The following is a 26,551-nucleotide window of genomic DNA, read 5'->3' on the forward strand; positions in this document are numbered from 1 at the left end:
GTGGGGATCCCAGATCAGGCGCAGTCCAGGTGGGGTCAAGAGAGTTTGAAAACAAAGGGAGAAAGGGAGACCTGGCAAGATGAACCAAGCCAGAAGGAAAGAATCGAGGCAAGACTTAAAGGCAAGGAGTATGGAATCCCAGGGGGATCCTGAAGGGGGAAAAGGACTCGTTCCATCCTTCCACACCTCTCTTCCTATCTCCATATGGGCAAGGCTCTATCCACACGGCAGCAGGCTGGCACAGCCTGATGGATTTGGAGCGAAGGCTTTCCACGGCGAGGCACGGCCTAGGTTGGTTGGCATCGGCACGAAGAAGGCCTTTGAGAGAGGGAGCGAGAGCCCAGGTGGAAGGGCCCTTCTTGGCGGGGGATGGAGCCCCCACCCTCGTCTGGGCCCCAGCCCCAGCCCCAGCAGCCCCGGGGACTGCTGAGCCCGAGAGAGAAGGAGAGGCTGAGAGGGGCTGTTCGAGCCTATGTCCACACGAGGGCGCCAGAGCCCCTTCCGGTCCCAGGGGCAGCTCAGAGGCTCTAAGTGGTGGGAGGGGCAAGGCTCCAAAGGCGCAGGCTCCACGTCGGGGGCGGATGGAGGCTTGAGCGGGACGCACCCACAGCAGGCCCCCAGAGGACGTGCGGGTGTTTCCTGGGCAGCAGGGACTCTCTCCTGCGAGACACCTCCTGTCAGCTGGAGGGCGGAGGTGTCCCTTCCGGATTTGGAGGTGGGTTCGCCGCCTGGGTGGGTGGCAGTGGGTTTGGAAGGCCTGAAGCAGGTCCTGGGCTTTGGCGTGCTTGGGGTTCCTTGGAGGCAGGCGCCCAGACACACACAGCCTCGGGATTGGACCGCCAGCTGGCCCTGGTCAAGCTTTCCACGTCAGGGCTTCAGGTAGGTGAGAAGGAGTGTGGTGCTGAGGAATCCATGGGGGCCTTCGGGGGCAAGAGTGTTGGCAGCTGGGCTCATCCGCCTGTTTTCTCTCTCTGTCTCTCACGCACCCACGAGCACACACACACACACACACGCTCAGGAGGCTGAGGGAAATGTCCTTGTGTCCTTCTGAGACGAGCCTCTCTTGGCAGCAGGGCGCCAGGCTATGGAGGCCTGATTGAAACCAGGTCTGATGCGTTCAGGACGCTTGATTGGTCTCGTCAAGCCAGCTCTCCGGGGAGTTGGCACGTGGCTGCCAAGCTTCAGAGGCTCTCCTGGTCCCTGCTGTGGCTGGGGCAAGAGCTGCACTGGGCGATCCCCCTCTGGCTAGACCACATCTCCGTGTGGCACAGGGCACCCAAATCCACGGACAAGGAAGAAGAGGCATTGAAATGAACGAGCTGAATGGATCCAGAAAGGAGGGAAGGTCCATCTCTCTTTCTCTCCCTCGTTCTCTCACTCTTTCTCTCATTCTCCCTCACTCTCTCTCTCTCTCTCTCTCCACACACACCCACACGCACACGCACACGCATGCAGATAGAGTAGGAAACAAGAGCTAGGACCTGGAGAGACAAATCCATCCTAAGTCTCTCCTGAGCCTAAGTCTCTCCTTGGGTGGGAGTGGGTTGGAAGGGCCAGCCTGGGGAGGCCCAGCCTGGGAGTGGATGCTTTGGCCGAGCAGAGTGGATGTGCATGCCACACACGGGTGCAGGAGAATACCTGGGGAAGTCACTCCACTCCAAACGAAGCATGTCTTTATCCTCATCCCTTCCTCCCCGCCAGGGAATTCGGTCGGGTCCGATGGGCTAGGCTAGGCCATCTGGACGGAATCCACGGAATCCTTCGGCCCATCGCTTTTCCCGAGGGGCAGCACTCTCGACCGTGACACCTTCTCTGGGGAGCGCTGTGTCGCTCCTGTGTTGGGGTGGAGTGTTCAGGACTCCTTTTGGCTGGTCGCTGATCGAAGTGGATCCATTGCAGTTTCCCAACCAAGGGATCCCATCGGCCATGTCTATGCATCCTGTTTGGCTCCCCTTCTCCTCCCTTGGGTTCCAAGAAGAGGGACTAGACCTCGTAGCGTCTGCTCCATGGAAGGAGGGCTCTGGCACCCCCCGCAAGGGCAAGGGTTTGGATCTCGGACCTCCCCAATTCCAGGCATGCCCACAGCCTCGCCCTCCCATTTGGCAAGCACCATCTGGAGGGCAGTGCAGGGGTTTCTTTCCTGGACGACAGTTCCTGGGTGTCCCTGGTGAGATGGGCGAGGGAAGGGGTTTCCCATGGGCTGTGTGTCTCCCTCCCAGACCTCTTTCCTTTCGTGTGAGCATTTCTCTTCGCAACGCTGTGGCTGCCCATGGCCCCTTTTGCTGCACAGGTTGATTGCCGAGTCCGCTTCTGTTGGGGAGAAGGACCGCTGCTGGCTCAGCCAAGCCTCTGTCCATGGACATCGAATGGCTTTCCATGTGTTGCTCTTGGGAAGAGGGCTTCCTGAACCGAGTGGGGCGTTTCCGGCTGAGAAGAGACCCTTTGTCTGGGTATATGGCCGTGAGGGGTAGTGCTGGGTCTGGCGGTGGTTGCAGGGTTCTTTTGGGGGTGCCGTGGATCCTGTGGCCCATCGTGGTGGAACAAACGGTCGCACACGCCCACCCGGTGTGAGGGCACCTTCTTTTCCACAGCCTGCCCTGGGGTTGTCATTGAAAGGCGTCCTCAGGATGGCCATGGGGACGGGGCTGAGGAGGGCACTCGACCTGGTTGGGGTGTGGACTTCTCTAGGCATGCGTGATGGTGTTCCTTTGTGTGGTGCTGGATGCCGGCTGGCCACCTGGATTTGGCAGGGTTTCTTCAGGCCCCCTCCCCACCTGTGGCCTGGGTGGGTGGGTTTCTGCTGTCGTTCGTGGGTTCCGTGCTGGAGCTGATCGGTGTGGAAGCCCAGCGTGGCCTGGGTTTTGGGATGAGCATCAGGGGGCTGTGAGGGGTGCCCGGGTGGTGCCCAAAGGGAGAGCGAATTGGGAGAGCAGCAGTGCCAGGCGCTGGGCGTTGTCTCTCAAGAGGGCTCAGGCACCTCCCTTGTTCTTTCCAAGGGAGGCTCGTCTCTTCTTTCTATGCACCTGGTGAGATGACGGGAGCTCGAGCCAGGCCGGGCATCTGCAGGCCGCTCTCTTGACGGATCCACCAAAGCTGTGCCTGAGCGTCCTTCTGGCCCCCTGGGGAGAAGGGCTGATTGGGTTGGTTTTGTGTGGTTGGGAACCTCTGTGCCTTGGGAAGCACCAGTGGGGATCCCAGATCAGGCGCAGTCCAGGTGGGGTCAAGAGAGTTTGAAAACAAAGGGAGAAAGGGAGACCTGGCAAGATGAACCAAGGCAGAAGGAAAGAATCGAGGCAAGACTTAAAGGCAAGGAGTATGGAATCCCAGGGGGATCCTGAAGGGGGAAAACGACTCGTTCCATCCTTCCACACCTCTCTTCCTATCTCCATATGGGCAAGGCTCTATCCACACGGCAGCAGGCTGGCACAGCCTGATGGATTTGGAGCGAAGGCTTTCCACGGCGAGGCACGGCCTAGGTTGGTTGGCATCGGCACGAAGAAGGCCTTTGAGAGAGGGAGCGAGAGCCCAGGTGGAAGGGCCCTTCTTGGCGGGGGATGGAGCCCCCACCCTCGTCTGGGCCCCAGCCCCAGCCCCAGCAGCCCCGGGGACTGCTGAGCCCGAGAGAGAAGGAGAGGCTGAGAGGGGCTGTTCGAGCCTATGTCCACACGAGGGCGCCAGAGCCCCTTCCGGTCCCAGGGGCAGCTCAGAGGCTCTAAGTGGTGGGAGGGGCAAGGCTCCAAAGGCGCAGGCTCCACGTCGGGGGCGGATGGAGGCTTGAGCGGGACGCACCCACAGCAGGCCCCCAGAGGACGTGCGGGTGTTTCCTGGGCAGCAGGGACTCTCTCCTGCGAGACACCTCCTGTCAGCTGGAGGGCGGAGGTGTCCCTTCCGGATTTGGAGGTGGGTTCGCCGCCTGGGTGGGTGGCAGTGGGTTTGGAAGGCCTGAAGCAGGTCCTGGGCTTTGGCGTGCTTGGGGTTCCTTGGAGGCAGGCGCCCAGACACACACAGCCTCGGGATTGGACCGCCAGCTGGCCCTGGTCAAGCTTTCCATGTCAGGGCTTCAGGTAGGTGAGAAGGAGTGTGGTGCTGAGGAATCCATGGGGGCCTTCGGGGGCAAGAGTGTTGGCAGCTGGGCTCATCCGCCTGTTTTCTCTCTCTGTCTCTCACGCACCCACGAGCGCACACACACACACACACACACACACACATGCTCAGGAGGCTGAGGGAAATATCCTTGTGTCCTTCTGAGACGAGCCTCTCTTGGCAGCAGGGCGCCAGGCTATGGAGGCCTGATTGAAACCAGGTCTGATGCATTCAGGACGCTTGATTGGTCTCGTCAAGCCAGCTCTCCGGGGAGTTGGCACGTGGCTGCCAAGCTTCAGAGGCTCTCCTGGTCCCTGCTGTGGCTGGGGCAAGAGCTGCACTGGGCGATCCCCCTCTGGCTAGACCACATCTCCGTGTGGCACAGGGCACCCAAATCCACGGACAAGGAAGAAGAGGCATTGAAATGAACGAGCTGAATGGATCCAGAAAGGAGGGAAGGTCCATCTCTCTTTCTCTCCCTCGTTCTCTCACTCTTTCTCTCATTCTCCCTCACTCTCTCTCTCTCTCTCTCTCCACACACACCCACACGCACACGCACACGCATGCAGATAGAGTAGGAAACAAGAGCTAGGACCTGGAGAGACAAATCCATCCTAAGTCTCTCCTGAGCCTAAGTCTCTCCTTGGGTGGGAGTGGGTTGGAAGGGCCAGCCTGGGGAGGCCCAGCCTGGGAGTGGATGCTTTGGCCGAGCAGAGTGGATGTGCATGCCACACACGGGTGCAGGAGAATACCTGGGGAAGTCACTCCACTCCAAACGAAGCATGTCTTTATCCTCATCCCTTCCTCCCCGCCAGGGAATTCGGTCGGGTCCGATGGGCTAGGCTAGGCCATCTGGACGGAATCCACGGAATCCTTCGGCCCATCGCTTTTCCCGAGGGGCAGCACTCTCGACCGTGACACCTTCTCTGGGGAGCGCTGTGTCGCTCCTGTGTTGGGGTGGAGTGTTCAGGACTCCTTTTGGCTGGTCGCTGATCGAAGTGGATCCATTGCAGTTTCCCAACCAAGGGATCCCATCGGCCATGTCTATGCATCCTGTTTGGCTCCCCTTCTCCTCCCTTGGGTTCCAAGAAGAGGGACTAGACCTCGTAGCGTCTGCTCCATGGAAGGAGGGCTCTGGCACCCCCCGCAAGGGCAAGGGTTTGGATCTCGGACCTCCCCAATTCCAGGCATGCCCACAGCCTCGCCCTCCCATTTGGCAAGCACCATCTGGAGGGCAGTGCAGGGGTTTCTTTCCTGGACGACAGTTCCTGGGTGTCCCTGGTGAGATGGGCGAGGGAAGGGGTTTCCCATGGGCTGTGTGTCTCCCTCCCAGACCTCTTTCCTTTCGTGTGAGCATTTCTCTTCGCAACGCTGTGGCTGCCCATGGCCCCTTTTGCTGCACAGGTTGATTGCCGAGTCCGCTTCTGTTGGGGAGAAGGACCGCTGCTGGCTCAGCCAAGCCTCTGTCCATGGACATCGAATGGCTTTCCATGTGTTGCTCTTGGGAAGAGGGCTTCCTGAACCGAGTGGGGCGTTTCCGGCTGAGAAGAGACCCTTTGTCTGGGTATATGGCCGTGAGGGGTAGTGCTGGGTCTGGCGGTGGTTGCAGGGTTCTTTTGGGGGTGCCGTGGATCCTGTGGCCCATCGTGGTGGAACAAACGGTCGCACACGCCCACCCGGTGTGAGGGCACCTTCTTTTCCACAGCCTGCCCTGGGGTTGTCATTGAAAGGCGTCCTCAGGATGGCCATGGGGACGGGGCTGAGGAGGGCACTCGACCTGGTTGGGGTGTGGACTTCTCTAGGCATGCGTGATGGTGTTCCTTTGTGTGGTGCTGGATGCCGGCTGGCCACCTGGATTTGGCAGGGTTTCTTCAGGCCCCCTCCCCACCTGTGGCCTGGGTGGGTGGGTTTCTGCTGTCGTTCGTGGGTTCCGTGCTGGAGCTGATCGGTGTGGAAGCCCAGCGTGGCCTGGGTTTTGGGATGAGCATCAGGGGGCTGTGAGGGGTGCCCGGGTGGTGCCCAAAGGGAGAGCGAATTGGGAGAGCAGCAGTGCCAGGCGCTGGGCGTTGTCTCTCAAGAGGGCTCAGGCACCTCCCTTGTTCTTTCCAAGGGAGACTCGTCTCTTCTTTCTATGCACCTGGTGAGATGACGGGAGCTCGAGCCAGGCCGGGCATCTGCAGGCCGCTCTCTTGACGGATCCACCAAAGCTGTGCCTGAGCGTCCTTCTGGCCCCCTGGGGAGAAGGGCTGATTGGGTTGGTTTTGTGTGGTTGGGAACCTCTGTGCCTTGGGAAGCACCAGTGGGGATCCCAGATCAGGCGCAGTCCAGGTGGGGTCAAGAGAGTTTGAAAACAAAGGGAGAAAGGGAGACCTGGCAAGATGAACCAAGGCAGAAGGAAAGAATCGAGGCAAGACTTAAAGGCAAGGAGTATGGAATCCCAGGGGGATCCTGAAGGGGGAAAAGGACTCGTTCCATCCTTCCACACCTCTCTTCCTATCTCCATATGGGCAAGGCTCTATCCACACGGCAGCAGGCTGGCACAGCCTGATGGATTTGGAGCGAAGGCTTTCCACGGCGAGGCACGGCCTAGGTTGGTTGGCATCGGCACGAAGAAGGCCTTTGAGAGAGGGAGCGAGAGCCCAGGTGGAAGGGCCCTTCTTGGCGGGGGATGGAGCCCCCACCCTCGTCTGGGCCCCAGCCCCAGCCCCAGCAGCCCCGGGGACTGCTGAGCCCGAGAGAGAAGGAGAGGCTGAGAGGGGCTGTTCGAGCCTATGTCCACACGAGGGCGCCAGAGCCCCTTCCGGTCCCAGGGGCAGCTCAGAGGCTCTAAGTGGTGGGAGGGGCAAGGCTCCAAAGGCGCAGGCTCCACGTCGGGGCGGATGGAGGCTTGAGCGGGACGCACCCACAGCAGGCCCCCAGAGGACGTGCGGGTGTTTCCTGGGCAGCAGGGACTCTCTCCTGCGAGACACCTCCTGTCAGCTGGAGGGCGGAGGTGTCCCTTCCGGATTTGGAGGTGGGTTCGCCGCCTGGGTGGGTGGCAGTGGGTTTGGAAGGCCTGAAGCAGGTCCTGGGCTTTGGCGTGCTTGGGGTTCCTTGGAGGCAGGCGCCCAGACACACACAGCCTCGGGATTGGACCGCCAGCTGGCCCTGGTCAAGCTTTCCATGTCAGGGCTTCAGGTAGGTGAGAAGGAGTGTGGTGCTGAGGAATCCATGGGGGCCTTCAGGGGCAAGAGTGTTGGCAGCTGGGCTCATCCGCCTGTTTTCTCTCTCTGTCTCTCACGCACCCACGAGCACACACACACACACACACACACACACATGCTCAGGAGGCTGAGGGAAATGTCCTTGTGTCCTTCTGAGACGAGCCTCTCTTGGCAGCAGGGCGCCAGGCTATGGAGGCCTGATTGAAACCAGGTCTGATGCATTCAGGACGCTTGATTGGTCTCGTCAAGCCAGCTCTCCGGGGAGTTGGCACGTGGCTGCCAAGCTTCAGAGGCTCTCCTGGTCCCTGCTGTGGCTGGGGCAAGAGCTGCACTGGGCGATCCCCCTCTGGCTAGACCACATCTCCGTGTGGCACAGGGCACCCAAATCCACGGACAAGGAAGAAGAGGCATTGAAATGAACGAGCTGAATGGATCCAGAAAGGAGGGAAGGTCCATCTCTCTTTCTCTCCCTCGTTCTCTCACTCTTTCTCTCATTCTCCCTCACTCTCTCTCTCTCTCTCTCTCCACACACACCCACACGCACACGCACACGCATGCAGATAGAGTAGGAAACAAGAGCTAGGACCTGGAGAGACAAATCCATCCTAAGTCTCTCCTGAGCCTAAGTCTCTCCTTGGGTGGGAGTGGGTTGGAAGGGCCAGCCTGGGGAGGCCCAGCCTGGGAGTGGATGCTTTGGCCGAGCAGAGTGGATGTGCATGCCACACACGGGTGCAGGAGAATACCTGGGGAAGTCACTCCACTCCAAACGAAGCATGTCTTTATCCTCATCCCTTCCTCCCCGCCAGGGAATTCGGTCGGGTCCGATGGGCTAGGCTAGGCCATCTGGACGGAATCCACGGAATCCTTCGGCCCATCGCTTTTCCCGAGGGGCAGCACTCTCGACCGTGACACCTTCTCTGGGGAGCGCTGTGTCGCTCCTGTGTTGGGGTGGAGTGTTCAGGACTCCTTTTGGCTGGTCGCTGATCGAAGTGGATCCATTGCAGTTTCCCAACCAAGGGATCCCATCGGCCATGTCTATGCATCCTGTTTGGCTCCCCTTCTCCTCCCTTGGGTTCCAAGAAGAGGGACTAGACCTCGTAGCGTCTGCTCCATGGAAGGAGGGCTCTGGCACCCCCCGCAAGGGCAAGGGTTTGGATCTCGGACCTCCCCAATTCCAGGCATGCCCACAGCCTCGCCCTCCCATTTGGCAAGCACCATCTGGAGGGCAGTGCAGGGGTTTCTTTCCTGGACGACAGTTCCTGGGTGTCCCTGGTGAGATGGGCGAGGGAAGGGGTTTCCCATGGGCTGTGTGTCTCCCTCCCAGACCTCTTTCCTTTCGTGTGAGCATTTCTCTTCGCAACGCTGTGGCTGCCCATGGCCCCTTTTGCTGCACAGGTTGATTGCCGAGTCCGCTTCTGTTGGGGAGAAGGACCGCTGCTGGCTCAGCCAAGCCTCTGTCCATGGACATCGAATGGCTTTCCATGTGTTGCTCTTGGGAAGAGGGCTTCCTGAACCGAGTGGGGCGTTTCCGGCTGAGAAGAGACCCTTTGTCTGGGTATATGGCCGTGAGGGGTAGTGCTGGGTCTGGCGGTGGTTGCAGGGTTCTTTTGGGGGTGCCGTGGATCCTGTGGCCCATCGTGGTGGAACAAACGGTCGCACACGCCCACCCGGTGTGAGGGCACCTTCTTTTCCACAGCCTGCCCTGGGGTTGTCATTGAAAGGCGTCCTCAGGATGGCCATGGGGACGGGGCTGAGGAGGGCACTCGACCTGGTTGGGGTGTGGACTTCTCTAGGCATGCGTGATGGTGTTCCTTTGTGTGGTGCTGGATGCCGGCTGGCCACCTGGATTTGGCAGTGTTTCTTCAGGCCCCCTCCCCACCTGTGGCCTGGGTGGGTGGGTTTCTGCTGTCGTTCGTGGGTTCCGTGCTGGAGCTGATCGGTGTGGAAGCCCAGCGTGGCCTGGGTTTTGGGATGAGCATCAGGGGGCTGTGAGGGGTGCCCGGGTGGTGCCCAAAGGGAGAGCGAATTGGGAGAGCAGCAGTGCCAGGCGCTGGGCGTTGTCTCTCAAGAGGGCTCAGGCACCTCCCTTGTTCTTTCCAAGGGAGGCTCGTCTCTTCTTTCTATGCACCTGGTGAGATGACGGGAGCTCGAGCCAGGCCGGGCATCTGCAGGCCGCTCTCTTGACGGATCCACCAAAGCTGTGCCTGAGCGTCCTTCTGGCCCCCTGGGGAGAAGGGCTGATTGGGTTGGTTTTGTGTGGTTGGGAACCTCTGTGCCTTGGGAAGCACCAGTGGGGATCCCAGATCAGGCGCAGTCCAGGTGGGGTCAAGAGAGTTTGAAAACAAAGGGAGAAAGGGAGACCTGGCAAGATGAACCAAGGCAGAAGGAAAGAATCGAGGCAAGACTTAAAGGCAAGGAGTATGGAATCCCAGGGGGATCCTGAAGGGGGAAAAGGACTCGTTCCATCCTTCCACACCTCTCTTCCTATCTCCATATGGGCAAGGCTCTATCCACACGGCAGCAGGCTGGCACAGCCTGATGGATTTGGAGCGAAGGCTTTCCACGGCGAGGCACGGCCTAGGTTGGTTGGCATCGGCACGAAGAAGGCCTTTGAGAGAGGGAGCGAGAGCCCAGGTGGAAGGGCCCTTCTTGGCGGGGGATGGAGCCCCCACCCTCGTCTGGGCCCCAGCCCCAGCCCCAGCCGCCCCGGGGACTGCTGAGCCCGAGAGAGAAGGAGAGGCTGAGAGGGGCTGTTCGAGCCTATGTCCACACGAGGGCGCCAGAGCCCCTTCCCGTCCCAGGGGCAGCTCAGAGGCTCTAAGTGGTGGGAGGGGCAAGGCTCCAAAGGCGCAGGCTCCACGTCGGGGGCGGATGGAGGCTTGAGCGGGACGCACCCACAGCAGGCCCCCAGAGGACGTGCGGGTGTTTCCTGGGCAGCAGGGACTCTCTCCTGCGAGACACCTCCTGTCAGCTGGAGGGCGGAGGTGTCCCTTCCGGATTTGGAGGTGGGTTCGCCGCCTGGGTGGGTGGCAGTGGGTTTGGAAGGCCTGAAGCAGGTCCGGGGCTTTGGCGTGCTTGGGGTTCCTTGGAGGCAGGCGCCCAGACACACACAGCCTCGGGATTGGACCGCCAGCTGGCCCTGGTCAAGCTTTCCATGTCAGGGCTTCAGGTAGGTGAGAAGGAGTGTGGTGCTGAGGAATCCATGGGGGCCTTCGGGGGCAAGAGTGTTGGCAGCTGGGCTCATCCGCCTGTTTTCTCTCTCTGTCTCTCACGCACCCACGAGCACACACACACACACACACGCTCAGGAGGCTGAGGGAAATGTCCTTGTGTCCTTCTGAGACGAGCCTCTCTTGGCAGCAGGGCGCCAGGCTATGGAGGCCTGATTGAAACCAGGTCTGATGCGTTCAGGACGCTTGATTGGTCTCGTCAAGCCAGCTCTCCGGGGAGTTGGCACGTGGCTGCCAAGCTTCAGAGGCTCTCCTGGTCCCTGCTGTGGCTGGGGCAAGAGCTGCACTGGGCGATCCCCCTCTGGCTAGACCACATCTCCGTGTGGCACAGGGCACCCAAATCCACGGACAAGGAAGAAGAGGCATTGAAATGAATGAGCTGAATGGATCCAGAAAGGAGGGAAGGTCCATCTCTCTTTCTCTCCCTCGTTCTCTCACTCTTTCTCTCATTCTCCCTCACTCTCTCTCTCTCTCTCTCTCTCTCCACACACACCCACACGCACACGCACACGCATGCAGATAGAGTAGGAAACAAGAGCTTGGAGCTGGAGAGACAAATCCATCCTAAGTCTCTCCTGAGCCTAAGTCTCTCCTTGGGTGGGAGTGGGTTGGAAGGGCCAGCCTGGGGAGGCCCAGCCTGGGAGTGGATGCTTTGGCCGAGCCGAGTGGATGTGCATGCCACACACGGGTGCAGGAGAATACCTGGGGAAGTCACTCCACTCCAAACGAAGCATGTCTTTATCCTCATCCCTTCCTCCCCGCCAGGGAATTCGGTCGGGTCCGATGGGCTAGGCTAGGCCATCTGGACGGAATCCACGGAATCCTTCGGCCCATCGCTTTTCCCGAGGGGCAGCACTCTCGACCGTGACACCTTCTCTGGGGAGCGCTGTGTCGCTCCTGTGTTGGGGTGGAGTGTTCAGGACTCCTTTTGGCTGGTCGCTGATCGAAGTGGATCCATTGCAGTTTCCCAACCAAGGGATCCCATCGGCCATGTCTATGCATCCTGTTTGGCTCCCCTTCTCCTCCCTTGGGTTCCAAGAAGAGGGACTAGACCTCGTAGCGTCTGCTCCATGGAAGGAGGGCTCTGGCACCCCCCGCAAGGGCAAGGGTTTGGATCTCGGACCTCCCCAATTCCAGGCATGCCCACAGCCTCGCCCTCCCATTTGGCAAGCACCATCTGGAGGGCAGTGCAGGGGTTTCTTTCCTGGACGACAGTTCCTGGGTGTCCCTGGTGAGATGGGCGAGGGAAGGGGTTTCCCATGGGCTGTGTGTCTCCCTCCCAGACCTCTTTCCTTTCGTGTGAGCATTTCTCTTCGCAACGCTGTGGCTGCCCATGGCCCCTTTTGCTGCACAGGTTGATTGCCGAGTCCGCTTCTGTTGGGGAGAAGGACCGCTGCTGGCTCAGCCAAGCCTCTGTCCATGGACATCGAATGGCTTTCCATGTGTTGCTCTTGGGAAGAGGGCTTCCTGAACCGAGTGGGGCGTTTCCGGCTGAGAAGAGACCCTTTGTCTGGGTATATGGCCGTGAGGGGTAGTGCTGGGTCTGGCGGTGGTTGCAGGGTTCTTTTGGGGGTGCCGTGGATCCTGTGGCCCATCGTGGTGGAACAAACGGTCGCACACGCCCACCCGGTGTGAGGGCACCTTCTTTTCCACAGCCTGCCCTGGGGTTGTCATTGAAAGGCGTCCTCAGGATGGCCATGGGGACGGGGCTGAGGAGGGCACTCGACCTGGTTGGGGTGTGGACTTCTCTAGGCATGCGTGATGGTGTTCCTTTGTGTGGTGCTGGATGCCGGCTGGCCACCTGGATTTGGCAGGGTTTCTTCAGGCCCCCTCCCCACCTGTGGCCTGGGTGGGTGGGTTTCTGCTGTCGTTCGTGGGTTCCGTGCTGGAGCTGATCGGTGTGGAAGCCCAGCGTGGCCTGGGTTTTGGGATGAGCATCAGGGGGCTGTGAGGGGTGCCCGGGTGGTGCCCAAAGGGAGAGCGAATTGGGAGAGCAGCAGTGCCAGGCGCTGGGCGTTGTCTCTCAAGAGGGCTCAGGCACCTCCCTTGTTCTTTCCAAGGGAGGCTCGTCTCTTCTTTCTATGCACCTGGTGAGATGACGGGAGCTCGAGCCAGGCCGGGCATCTGCAGGCCGCTCTCTTGACGGATCCACCAAAGCTGTGCCTGAGCGTCCTTCTGGCCCCCTGGGGAGAAGGGCTGATTGGGTTGGTTTTGTGTGGTTGGGAACCTCTGTGCCTTGGGAAGCACCAGTGGGGATCCCAGATCAGGCGCAGTCCAGGTGGGGTCAAGAGAGTTTGAAAACAAAGGGAGAAAGGGAGACCTGGCAAGATGAACCAAGCCAGAAGGAAAGAATCGAGGCAAGACTTAAAGGCAAGGAGTATGGAATCCCAGGGGGATCCTGAAGGGGGAAAAGGACTCGTTCCATCCTTCCACACCTCTCTTCCTATCTCCATATGGGCAAGGCTCTATCCACACGGCAGCAGGCTGGCACAGCCTGATGGATTTGGAGCGAAGGCTTTCCACGGCGAGGCACGGCCTAGGTTGGTTGGCATCGGCACGAAGAAGGCCTTTGAGAGAGGGAGCGAGAGCCCAGGTGGAAGGGCCCTTCTTGGCGGGGGATGGAGCCCCCACCCTCGTCTGGGCCCCAGCCCCAGCCCCAGCAGCCCCGGGGACTGCTGAGCCCGAGAGAGAAGGAGAGGCTGAGAGGGGCTGTTCGAGCCTATGTCCACACGAGGGCGCCAGAGCCCCTTCCCGTCCCAGGGGCAGCTCAGAGGCTCTAAGTGGTGGGAGGGGCAAGGCTCCAAAGGCGCAGGCTCCACGTCGGGGGCGGATGGAGGCTTGAGCGGGACGCACCCACAGCAGGCCCCCAGAGGACGTGCGGGTGTTTCCTGGGCAGCAGGGACTCTCTCCTGCGAGACACCTCCTGTCAGCTGGAGGGCGGAGGTGTCCCTTCCGGATTTGGAGGTGGGTTCGCCGCCTGGGTGGGTGGCAGTGGGTTTGGAAGGCCTGAAGCAGGTCCTGGGCTTTGGCGTGCTTGGGGTTCCTTGGAGGCAGGCGCCCAGACACACACAGCCTCGGGATTGGACCGCAGGCTGGCCCTGGTCAAGCTTTCCACGTCAGGGATTCAGGTAGGTGAGAAGGAGTGTGGTGCTGAGGAATCCATGGGGGCCTTCGGGGGCAAGAGTGTTGGCAGCTGGGCTCATCCGCCTGTTTTCTCTCTCTGTCTCTCACGCACCCACGAGCACACACACACACACACACGCTCAGGAGGCTGAGGGAAATGTCCTTGTGTCCTTCTGAGACGAGCCTCTCTTGGCAGCAGGGCGCCAGGCTATGGAGGCCTGATTGAAACCAGGTCTGATGCGTTCAGGACGCTTGATTGGTCTCGTCAAGCCAGCTCTCCGGGGAGTTGGCACGTGGCTGCCAAGCTTCAGAGGCTCTCCTGGTCCCTGCTGTGGCTGGGGCAAGAGCTGCACTGGGCGATCCCCCTCTGGCTAGACCACATCTCCGTGTGGCACAGGGCACCCAAATCCACGGACAAGGAAGAAGAGGCATTGAAATGAATGAGCTGAATGGATCCAGAAAGGAGGGAAGGTCCATCTCTCTTTCTCTCCCTCGTTCTCTCACTCTTTCTCTCATTCTCCCTCACTCTCTCTCTCTCTCTCTCTCTCTCTCTCCACACACACCCACACGCACACGCACACGCATGCAGATAGAGTAGGAAACAAGAGCTAGGACCTGGAGAGACAAATCCATCCTAAGTCTCTCCTGAGCCTAAGTCTCTCCTTGGTGGGAGTGGGTTGGAAGGGCCAGCCTGGGGAGGCCCAGCCTGGGAGTGGATGCTTTGGCCGAGCAGAGTGGATGTGCATGCCACACACGGGTGCAGGAGAATACCTGGGGAAGTCACTCCACTCCAAACGAAGCATGTCTTTATCCTCATCCCTTCCTCCCCGCCAGGGAATTCGGTCGGGTCCGATGGGCTAGGCTAGGCCATCTGGACGGAATCCACGGAATCCTTCGGCCCATCGCTTTTCCCGAGGGGCAGCACTCTCGACCGTGACACCTTCTCTGGGGAGCGCTGTGTCGCTCCTGTGTTGGGGTGGAGTGTTCAGGACTCCTTTTGGCTGGTCGCTGATCGAAGTGGATCCATTGCAGTTTCCCAACCAAGGGATCCCATCGGCCATGTCTATGCATCCTGTTTGGCTCCCCTTCTCCTCCCTTGGGTTCCAAGAAGAGGGACTAGACCTCGTAGCGTCTGCTCCATGGAAGGAGGGCTCTGGCACCCCCCGCAAGGGCAAGGGTTTGGATCTCGGACCTCCCCAATTCCAGGCATGCCCACAGCCTCGCCCTCCCATTTGGCAAGCACCATCTGGAGGGCAGTGCAGGGGTTTCTTTCCTGGACGACAGTTCCTGGGTGTCCCTGGTGAGATGGGCGAGGGAAGGGGTTTCCCATGGGCTGTGTGTCTCCCTCCCAGACCTCTTTCCTTTCGTGTGAGCATTTCTCTTCGCAACGCTGTGGCTGCCCATGGCCCCTTTTGCTGCACAGGTTGATTGCCGAGTCCGCTTCTGTTGGGGAGAAGGACCGCTGCTGGCTCAGCCAAGCCTCTGTCCATGGACATCGAATGGCTTTCCATGTGTTGCTCTTGGGAAGAGGGCTTCCTGAACCGAGTGGGGCGTTTCCGGCTGAGAAGAGACCCTTTGTCTGGGTATATGGCCGTGAGGGGTAGTGCTGGGTCTGGCGGTGGTTGCAGGGTTCTTTTGGGGGTGCCGTGGATCCTGTGGCCCATCGTGGTGGAACAAACGGTCGCACACGCCCACCCGGTGTGAGGGCACCTTCTTTTCCACAGCCTGCCCTGGGGTTGTCATTGAAAGGCGTCCTCAGGATGGCCATGGGGACGGGGCTGAGGAGGGCACTCGACCTGGTTGGGGTGTGGACTTCTCTAGGCATGCGTGATGGTGTTCCTTTGTGTGGTGCTGGATGCCGGCTGGCCACCTGGATTTGGCAGGGTTTCTTCAGGCCCCCTCCCCACCTGTGGCCTGGGTGGGTGGGTTTCTGCTGTCGTTCGTGGGTTCCGTGCTGGAGCTGATCGGTGTGGAAGCCCAGCGTGGCCTGGGTTTTGGGATGAGCATCAGGGGGCTGTGAGGGGTGCCCGGGTGGTGCCCAAAGGGAGAGCGAATTGGGAGAGCAGCAGTGCCAGGCGCTGGGCGTTGTCTCTCAAGAGGGCTCAGGCACCTCCCTTGTTCTTTCCAAGGGAGGCTCGTCTCTTCTTTCTATGCACCTGGTGAGATGACGGGAGCTCGAGCCAGGCCGGGCATCTGCAGGCCGCTCTCTTGACGGATCCACCAAAGCTGTGCCTGAGCGTCCTTCTGGCCCCCTGGGGAGAAGGGCTGATTGGGTTGGTTTTGTGTGGTTGGGAACCTCTGTGCCTTGGGAAGCACCAGTGGGGATCCCAGATCAGGCGCAGTCCAGGTGGGGTCAAGAGAGTTTGAAAACAAAGGGAGAAAGGGAAACCTGGCATGATGAACCAAGCCAGAAGGAAAGAATCGAGGCAAGACTTAAAGGCAAGGAGTATGGAATCCCAGGGGGATCCTGAAGGGGGAAAACGACTCGTTCCATCCTTCCACACCTCTCTTCCTATCTCCATATGGGCAAGGCTCTATCCACACGGCAGCAGGCTGGCACAGCCTGATGGATTTGGAGCGAAGGCTTTCCACAGCGAGGCACGGCCTAGGTTGGTTGGCATCGGCACGAAGAAGGCCTTTGAGAGAGGGAGCGAGAGCCCAGGTGGAAGGGCCCTTCTTGGCGGGGGATGGAGCCCCCACCCTCGTCTGGGCCCCAGCCCCAGCCCCAGCAGCCCCGGGGACTGCTGAGCCCGAGAGAGAAGGAGAGGCTGAGAGGGGCTGTTCGAGCCTATGTCCACACGAGGGCGCCAGAGCCCCTTCCGGTCCCAGGGGCAGCTCAGAGGCTCTAAGTGGTGGGAGGGGCAAGGCTCCAAAGGCGCAGGCTCCACGTCGGGGGCGGATGGAGGCTTGAGCGGGACGCACCCACAGCAGGCCCCCAGAGGACGTGCGGGTGTTTCCTGGGCAGCAGGGACTCTCTCCTGCGAGACACCTCCTGTCAGCTGGAGGGCGGAGGTGTCCCTTCCGGATTTGGAGGTGGGTTCGCCGCCTGGGTGGGTGGCAGTGGGTTTGGAAGGCCTGAAGCAGGTCCTGGGCTTTGGCGTGCTTGGGGTTCCTTGGAGGCAGGCGCCCAGACACACACAGCCTCGGGATTGGACCGCCAGCTGGCCCTGGTCAAGCTTTCCATGTCAGGGCTTCAGGTAGGTGAGAAGGAGTGTGGTGCTGCGGAATCCATGGGGGCCTTCGGGGGCAAGAGTGTTGGCAGCTGGGCTCATCCGCCTGTTTTCTCTCTCTGTCTCTCACGCACCCACGAGCACACACACACACACACACACACGCTCAGGAGGCTGAGGGAAATGTCCTTGTGTCCTTCTGAGACGAGCCTCTCTTGGCAGCAGGGCGCCAGGCTATGGAGGCCTGATTGAAACCAGGTCTGATGCGTTCAGGACGCTTGATTGGTCTCGTCAAGCCAGCTCTCCGGGGAGTTGGCACGTGGCTGCCAAGCTTCAGAGGCTCTCCTGGTCCCTGCTGTGGCTGGGGCAAGAGCTGCACTGGGCGATCCCCCTCTGGCTAGACCACATCTCCGTGTGGCACAGGGCACCCAAATCCACGGACAAGGAAGAAGAGGCATTGAAATGAATGAGCTGAATGGATCCAGAAAGGAGGGAAGGTCCATCTCTCTTTCTCTCCCTCGTTCTCTCACTCTTTCTCTCATTCTCCCTCACTCTCTCTCTCTCTCTCTCTCTCTCTCCACACACACCCACACGCACACGCACACGCATGCAGATAGAGTAGGAAACAAGAGCTAGGACCTGGAGAGACAAATCCATCCTAAGTCTCTCCTGAGCCTAAGTCTCTCCTTGGGTGGGAGTGGGTTGGAAGGGCCAGCCTGGGGAGGCCCAGCCTGGGAGTGGATGCTTTGGCCGAGCAGAGTGGATGTGCATGCCACACACGGGTGCAGGAGAATACCTGGGGAAGTCACTCCACTCCAAACGAAGCATGTCTTTATCCTCATCCCTTCCTCCCCGCCAGGGAATTCGGTCGGGTCCGATGGGCTAGGCTAGGCCATCTGGACGGAATCCACGGAATCCTTCGGCCCATCGCTTTTCCCGAGGGGCAGCACTCTCGACCGTGACACCTTCTCTGGGGAGCGCTGTGTCGCTCCTGTGTTGGGGTGGAGTGTTCAGGACTCCTTTTGGCTGGTCGCTGATCGAAGTGGATCCATTGCAGTTTCCCAACCAAGGGATCCCATCGGCCATGTCTATGCATCCTGTTTGGCTCCCCTTCTCCTCCCTTGGGTTCCAAGAAGAGGGACTAGACCTCGTAGCGTCTGCTCCATGGAAGGAGGGCTCTGGCACCCCCCGCAAGGGCAAGGGTTTGGATCTCGGACCTCCCCAATTCCAGGCATGCCCACAGCCTCGCCCTCCCATTTGGCAAGCACCATCTGGAGGGCAGTGCAGGGGTTTCTTTCCTGGACGACAGTTCCTGGGTGTCCCTGGTGAGATGGGCGAGGGAAGGGGTTTCCCATGGGCTGTGTGTCTCCCTCCCAGACCTCTTTCCTTTCGTGTGAGCATTTCTCTTCGCAACGCTGTGGCTGCCCATGGCCCCTTTTGCTGCACAGGTTGATTGCCGAGTCCGCTTCTGTTGGGGAGAAGGACCGCTGCTGGCTCAGCCAAGCCTCTGTCCATGGACATCGAATGGCTTTCCATGTGTTGCTCTTGGGAAGAGGGCTTCCTGAACCGAGTGGGGCGTTTCCGGCTGAGAAGAGACCCTTTGTCTGGGTATATGGCCGTGAGGGGTAGTGCTGGGTCTGGCGGTGGTTGCAGGGTTCTTTTGGGGGTGCCGTGGATCCTGTGGCCCATCGTGGTGGAACAAACGGTCACACACGCCCACCCGGTGTGAGGGCACCTTCTTTTCCACAGCCTGCCCTGGGGTTGTCATTGAAAGGCGTCCTCAGGATGGCCATGGGGACGGGGCTGAGGAGGGCACTCGACCTGGTTGGGGTGTGGACTTCTCTAGGCATGCGTGATGGTGTTCCTTTGTGTGGTGCTGGATGCCGGCTGGCCACCTGGATTTGGCAGGGTTTCTTCAGGCCCCCTCCCCACCTGTGGCCTGGGTGGGTGGGTTTCTGCTGTCGTTCGTGGGTTCCGTGCTGGAGCTGATCGGTGTGGAAGCCCAGCGTGGCCTGGGTTTTGGGATGAGCATCAGGGGGCTGTGAGGGGTGCCCGGGTGGTGCCCAAAGGGAGAGCGAATTGGGAGAGCAGCAGTGCCAGGCGCTGGGCGTTGTCTCTCAAGAGGGCTCAGGCACCTCCCTTGTTCTTTCCAAGGGAGGCTCGTCTCTTCTTTCTATGCACCTGGTGAGATGACGGGAGCTCGAGCCAGGCCGGGCATCTGCAGGCCGCTCTCTTGACGGATCCACCAAAGCTGTGCCTGAGCGTCCTTCTGGCCCCCTGGGGAGAAGGGCTGATTGGGTTGGTTTTGTGTGGTTGGGAACCTCTGTGCCTTGGGAAGCACCAGTGGGGATCCCAGATCAGGCGCAGTCCAGGTGGGGTCAAGAGAGTTTGAAAACAAAGGGAGAAAGGGAGACCTGGCAAGATGAACCAAGGCAGAAGGAAAGAATCGAGGCAAGACTTAGAGGCAAGGAGTATGGAATCCCAGGGGGATCCTGAAGGGGGAAAACGACTCGTTCCATCCTTCCACACCTCTCTTCCTATCTCCATATGGGCAAGGCTCTATCCACACGGCAGCAGGCTGGCACAGCCTGATGGATTTGGAGCGAAGGCTTTCCACAGCGAGGCACGGCCTAGGTTGGTTGGCATCGGCACGAAGAAGGCCTTTGAGAGAGGGAGCGAGAGCCCAGGTGGAAGGGCCCTTCTTGGCGGGGGATGGAGCCCCCACCCTCGTCTGGGCCCCAGCCCCAGCCCCAGCAGCCCCGGGGACTGCTGAGCCCGAGAGAGAAGGAGAGGCTGAGAGGGGCTGTTCGAGCCTATGTCCACACGAGGGCGCCAGAGCCCCTTCCGGTCCCAGGGGCAGCTCAGAGGCTCTAAGTGGTGGGAGGGGCAAGGCTCCAAAGGCGCAGGCTCCACGTCGGGGGCGGATGGAGGCTTGAGCGGGACGCACCCACAGCAGGCCCCCAGAGGACGTGCGGGTGTTTCCTGGGCAGCAGGGACTCTCTCCTGCGAGACACCTCCTGTCAGCTGGAGGGCGGAGGTGTCCCTTCCGGATTTGGAGGTGGGTTCGCCGCCTGGGTGGGTGGCAGTGGGTTTGGAAGGCCTGAAGCAGGTCCTGGGCTTTGGCGTGCTTGGGGTTCCTTGGAGGCAGGCGCCCAGACACACACAGCCTCGGGATTGGACCGCCAGCTGGCCCTGGTCAAGCTTTCCATGTCAGGGCTTCAGGTAGGTGAGAAGGAGTGTGGTGCTGAGGAATCCATGGGGGCCTTCGGGGGCAAGAGTGTTGGCAGCTGGGCTCATCCGCCTGTTTTCTCTCTCTGTCTCTCACGCACCCACGAGCACACACACACACACACACACACACACACGCTCAGGAGGCTGAGGGAAATGTCCTTGTGTCCTTCTGAGACGAGCCTCTCTTGGCAGCAGGGCGCCAGGCTATGGAGGCCTGATTGAAACCAGGTCTGATGCGTTCAGGACGCTTGATTGGTCTCGTCAAGCCAGCTCTCCGGGGAGTTGGCACGTGGCTGCCAAGCTTCAGAGGCTCTCCTGGTCCCTGCTGTGGCTGGGGCAAGAGCTGCACTGGGCGATCCCCCTCTGGCTAGACCACATCTCCGTGTGGCACAGGGCACCCAAATCCACGGACAAGGAAGAAGAGGCATTGAAATGAATGAGCTGAATGGATCCAGAAAGGAGGGAAGGTCCATCTCTCTTTCTCTCCCTCGTTCTCTCACTCTTTCTCTCATTCTCCCTCACTCTCTCTCTCTCTCTCTCTCTCTCTCTCTCCACACACACCCACACGCACACGCACACGCATGCAGATAGAGTAGGAAACAAGAGCTAGGACCTGGAGAGACAAATCCATCCTAAGTCTCTCCTGAGCCTAAGTCTCTCCTTGGGTGGGAGTGGGTTGGAAGGGCCAGCCTGGGGAGGCCCAGCCTGGGAGTGGATGCTTTGGCCGAGCAGAGTGGATGTGCATGCCACACACGGGTGCAGGAGAATACCTGGGGAAGTCACTCCACTCCAAACGAAGCATGTCTTTATCCTCATCCCTTCCTCCCCGCCAGGGAATTCGGTCGGGTCCGATGGGCTAGGCTAGGCCATCTGGACGGAATCCACGGAATCCTTCGGCCCATCGCTTTTCCCGAGGGGCAGCACTCTCGACCGTGACACCTTCTCTGGGGAGCGCTGTGTCGCTCCTGTGTTGGGGTGGAGTGTTCAGGACTCCTTTTGGCTGGTCGCTGATCGAAGTGGATCCATTGCAGTTTCCCAACCAAGGGATCCCATCGGCCATGTCTATGCATCCTGTTTGGCTCCCCTTCTCCTCCCTTGGGTTCCAAGAAGAGGGACTAGACCTCGTAGCGTCTGCTCCATGGAAGGAGGGCTCTGGCACCCCCCGCAAGGGCAAGGGTTTGGATCTCGGACCTCCCCAATTCCAGGCATGCCCACAGCCTCGCCCTCCCATTTGGCAAGCACCATCTGGAGGGCAGTGCAGGGGTTTCTTTCCTGGACGACAGTTCCTGGGTGTCCCTGGTGAGATGGGCGAGGGAAGGGGTTTCCCATGGGCTGTGTGTCTCCCTCCCAGACCTCTTTCCTTTCGTGTGAGCATTTCTCTTCGCAACGCTGTGGCTGCCCATGGCCCCTTTTGCTGCACAGGTTGATTGCCGAGTCCGCTTCTGTTGGGGAGAAGGACCGCTGCTGGCTCAGCCAAGCCTCTGTCCATGGACATCGAATGGCTTTCCATGTGTTGCTCTTGGGAAGAGGGCTTCCTGAACCGAGTGGGGCGTTTCCGGCTGAGAAGAGACCCTTTGTCTGGGTATATGGCCGTGAGGGGTAGTGCTGGGTCTGGCGGTGGTTGCAGGGTTCTTTTGGGGGTGCCGTGGATCCTGTGGCCCATCGTGGTGGAACAAACGGTCGCACACGCCCACCCGGTGTGAGGGCACCTTCTTTTCCACAGCCTGCCCTGGGGTTGTCATTGAAAGGCGTCCTCAGGATGGCCATGGGGACGGGGCTGAGGAGGGCACTCGACCTGGTTGGGGTGTGGACTTCTCTAGGCATGCGTGATGGTGTTCCTTTGTGTGGTGCTGGATGCCGGCTGGCCACCTGGATTTGGCAGGGTTTCTTCAGGCCCCCTCCCCACCTGTGGCCTGGGTGGGTGGGTTTCTGCTGTCGTTCGTGGGTTCCGTGCTGGAGCTGATCGGTGTGGAAGCCCAGCGTGGCCTGGGTTTTGGGATGAGCATCAGGGGGCTGTGAGGGGTGCCCGGGTGGTGCCCAAAGGGAGAGCGAATTGGGAGAGCAGCAGTGCCAGGCGCTGGGCGTTGTCTCTCAAGAGGGCTCAGGCACCTCCCTTGTTCTTTCCAAGGGAGGCTCGTCTCTTCTTTCTATGCACCTGGTGAGATGACGGGAGCTCGAGCCAGGCCGGGCATCTGCAGGCCGCTCTCTTGACGGATCCACCAAAGCTGTGCCTGAGCGTCCTTCTGGCCCCCTGGGGAGAAGGGCTGATTGGGTTGGTTTTGTGTGGTTGGGAACCTCTGTGCCTTGGGAAGCACCAGTGGGGATCCCAGATCAGGCGCAGTCCAGGTGGGGTCAAGAGAGTTTGAAAACAAAGGGAGAAAGGGAGACCTGGCAAGATGAACCAAGCCAGAAGGAAAGAATCGAGGCAAGACTTAAAGGCAAGGAGTATGGAATCCCAGGGGGATCCTGAAGGGGGAAAAGGACTCGTTCCATCCTTCCACACCTCTCTTCCTATCTCCATATGGGCAAGGCTCTATCCACACGGCAGCAGGCTGGCACAGCCTGATGGATTTGGAGCGAAGGCTTTCCACGGCGAGGCACGGCCTAGGTTGGTTGGCATCGGCACGAAGAAGGCCTTTGAGAGAGGGAGCGAGAGCCCAGGTGGAAGGGCCCTTCTTGGCGGGGGATGGAGCCCCCACCCTCGTCTGGGCCCCAGCCCCAGCCCCAGCAGCCCCGGGGACTGCTGAGCCCGAGAGAGAAGGAGAGGCTGAGAGGGGCTGTTCGAGCCTATGTCCACACGAGGGCGCCAGAGCCCCTTCCCGTCCCAGGGGCAGCTCAGAGGCTCTAAGTGGTGGGAGGGGCAAGGCTCCAAAGGCGCAGGCTCCACGTCGGGGGCGGATGGAGGCTTGAGCGGGACGCACCCACAGCAGGCCCCCAGAGGACGTGCGGGTGTTTCCTGGGCAGCAGGGACTCTCTCCTGCGAGACACCTCCTGTCAGCTGGAGGGCGGAGGTGTCCCTTCCGGATTTGGAGGTGGGTTCGCCGCCTGGGTGGGTGGCAGTGGGTTTGGAAGGCCTGAAGCAGGTCCTGGGCTTTGGCGTGCTTGGGGTTCCTTGGAGGCAGGCGCCCAGACACACACAGCCTCGGGATTGGACCGCAGGCTGGCCCTGGTCAAGCTTTCCACGTCAGGGCTTCAGGTAGGTGAGAAGGAGTGTGGTGCTGAGGAATCCATGGGGGCCTTCGGGGGCAAGAGTGTTGGCAGCTGGGCTCATCCGCCTGTTTTCTCTCTCTGTCTCTCACGCACCCACGAGCACACACACACACACACACGCTCAGGAGGCTGAGGGAAATGTCCTTGTGTCCTTCTGAGACGAGCCTCTCTTGGCAGCAGGGCGCCAGGCTATGGAGGCCTGATTGAAACCAGGTCTGATGCGTTCAGGACGCTTGATTGGTCTCGTCAAGCCAGCTCTCCGGGGAGTTGGCACGTGGCTGCCAAGCTTCAGAGGCTCTCCTGGTCCCTGCTGTGGCTGGGGCAAGAGCTGCACTGGGCGATCCCCCTCTGGCTAGACCACATCTCCGTGTGGCACAGGGCACCCAAATCCACGGACAAGGAAGAAGAGGCATTGAAATGAATGAGCTGAATGGATCCAGAAAGGAGGGAAGGTCCATCTCTCTTTCTCTCCCTCGTTCTCTCACTCTTTCTCTCATTCTCCCTCACTCTCTCTCTCTCTCTCTCTCCACACACACCCACACGCACACGCACACGCATGCAGATAGAGTAGGAAACAAGAGCTAGGACCTGGAGAGACAAATCCATCCTAAGTCTCTCCTGAGCCTAAGTCTCTCCTTGGGTGGGAGTGGGTTGGAAGGGCCAGCCTGGGGAGGCCCAGCCTGGGAGTGGATGCTTTGGCCGAGCCGAGTGGATGTGCATGCCACACACGGGTGCAGGAGAATACCTGGGGAAGTCACTCCACTCCAAACGAAGCATGTCTTTATCCTCATCCCTTCCTCCCCGCCAGGGAATTCGGTCGGGTCCGATGGGCTAGGCTAGGCCATCTGGACGGAATCCACGGAATCCTTCGGCCCATCGCTTTTCCCGAGGGGCAGCACTCTCGACCGTGACACCTTCTCTGGGGAGCGCTGTGTCGCTCCTGTGTTGGGGTGGAGTGTTCAGGACTCCTTTTGGCTGGTCGCTGATCGAAGTGGATCCATTGCAGTTTCCCAACCAAGGGATCCCATCGGCCATGTCTATGCATCCTGTTTGGCTCCCCTTCTCCTCCCTTGGGTTCCAAGAAGAGGGACTAGACCTCGTAGCGTCTGCTCCATGGAAGGAGGGCTCTGGCACCCCCCGCAAGGGCAAGGGTTTGGATCTCGGACCTCCCCAATTCCAGGCATGCCCACAGCCTCGCCCTCCCATTTGGCAAGCACCATCTGGAGGGCAGTGCAGGGGTTTCTTTCCTGGACGACAGTTCCTGGGTGTCCCTGGTGAGATGGGCGAGGGAAGGGGTTTCCCATGGGCTGTGTGTCTCCCTCCCAGACCTCTTTCCTTTCGTGTGAGCATTTCTCTTCGCAACGCTGTGGCTGCCCATGGCCCCTTTTGCTGCACAGGTTGATTGCCGAGTCCGCTTCTGTTGGGGAGAAGGACCGCTGCTGGCTCAGCCAAGCCTCTGTCCATGGACATCGAATGGCTTTCCATGTGTTGCTCTTGGGAAGAGGGCTTCCTGAACCGAGTGGGGCGTTTCCGGCTGAGAAGAGACCCTTTGTCTGGGTATATGGCCGTGAGGGGTAGTGCTGGGTCTGGCGGTGGTTGCAGGGTTCTTTTGGGGGTGCCGTGGATCCTGTGGCCCATCGTGGTGGAACAAACGGTCGCACACGCCCACCCGGTGTGAGGGCACCTTCTTTTCCACAGCCTGCCCTGGGGTTGTCATTGAAAGGCGTCCTCAGGATGGCCATGGGGACAGGGCTGAGGAGGGCACTCGACCTGGTTGGGGTGTGGACTTCTCTAGGCATGCGTGATGGTGTTCCTTTGTGTGGTGCTGGATGCCGGCTGGCCACCTGGATTTGGCAGGGTTTCTTCAGGCCCCCTCCCCACCTGTGGCCTGGGTGGGTGGGTTTCTGCTGTCGTTCGTGGGTTCCGTGCTGGAGCTGATCGGTGTGGAAGCCCAGCGTGGCCTGGGTTTTGGGATGAGCATCAGGGGGCTGTGAGGGGTGCCCGGGTGGTGCCCAAAGGGAGAGCGAATTGGGAGAGCAGCAGTGCCAGGCGCTGGGCGTTGTCTCTCAAGAGGGCTCAGGCACCTCCCTTGTTCTTTCCAAGGGAGGCTCGTCTCTTCTTTCTATGCACCTGGTGAGATGACGGGAGCTCGAGCCAGGCCGGGCATCTGCAGGCCGCTCTCTTGACGGATCCACCAAAGCTGTGCCTGAGCGTCCTTCTGGCCCCCTGGGGAGAAGGGCTGATTGGGTTGGTTTTGTGTGGTTGGGAACCTCTGTGCCTTGGGAAGCACCAGTGGGGATCCCAGATCAGGCGCAGTCCAGGTGGGGTCAAGAGAGTTTGAAAACAAAGGGAGAAAGGGAGACCTGGCAAGATGAACCAAGGCAGAAGGAAAGAATCGAGGCAAGACTTAAAGGCAAGGAGTATGGAATCCCAGGGGGATCCTGAAGGGGGAAAACGACTCGTTCCATCCTTCCACACCTCTCTTCCTATCTCCATATGGGCAAGGCTCTATCCACACGGCAGCAGGCTGGCACAGCCTGATGGATTTGGAGCGAAGGCTTTCCACAGCGAGGCACGGCCTAGGTTGGTTGGCATCGGCACGAAGAAGGCCTTTGAGAGAGGGAGCGAGAGCCCAGGTGGAAGGGCCCTTCTTGGCGGGGGATGGAGCCCCCACCCTCGTCTGGGCCCCAGCCCCAGCCCCAGCAGCCCCGGGGACTGCTGAGCCCGAGAGAGAAGGAGAGGCTGAGAGGGGCTGTTCGAGCCTATGTCCACACGAGGGCGCCAGAGCCCCTTCCGGTCCCAGGGGCAGCTCAGAGGCTCTAAGTGGTGGGAGGGGCAAGGCTCCAAAGGCGCAGGCTCCACGTCGGGGGCGGATGGAGGCTTGAGCGGGACGCACCCACAGCAGGCCCCCAGAGGACGTGCGGGTGTTTCCTGGGCAGCAGGGACTCTCTCCTGCGAGACACCTCCTGTCAGCTGGAGGGCGGAGGTGTCCCTTCCGGATTTGGAGGTGGGTTCGCCGCCTGGGTGGGTGGCAGTGGGTTTGGAAGGCCTGAAGCAGGTCCTGGGCTTTGGCGTGCTTGGGGTTCCTTGGAGGCAGGCGCCCAGACACACACAGCCTCGGGATTGGACCGCCAGCTGGCCCTGGTCAAGCTTTCCATGTCAGGGCTTCAGGTAGGTGAGAAGGAGTGTGGTGCTGAGGAATCCATGGGGGCCTTCGGGGGCAAGAGTGTTGGCAGCTGGGCTCATCCGCCTGTTTTCTCTCTCTGTCTCTCACGTACCCACGAGCACACACACACACACA

This window comes from Sus scrofa, chromosome 3, assembly GCF_054392235.1.
Source record: "Sus scrofa isolate SSC_HxYL_T2T_F1_AM1 chromosome 3, Sscrofa_HxYL_maternal_Yorkshire_Landrace_v2.0, whole genome shotgun sequence".
NCBI lineage: Eukaryota > Metazoa > Chordata > Mammalia > Artiodactyla > Suidae > Sus > Sus scrofa.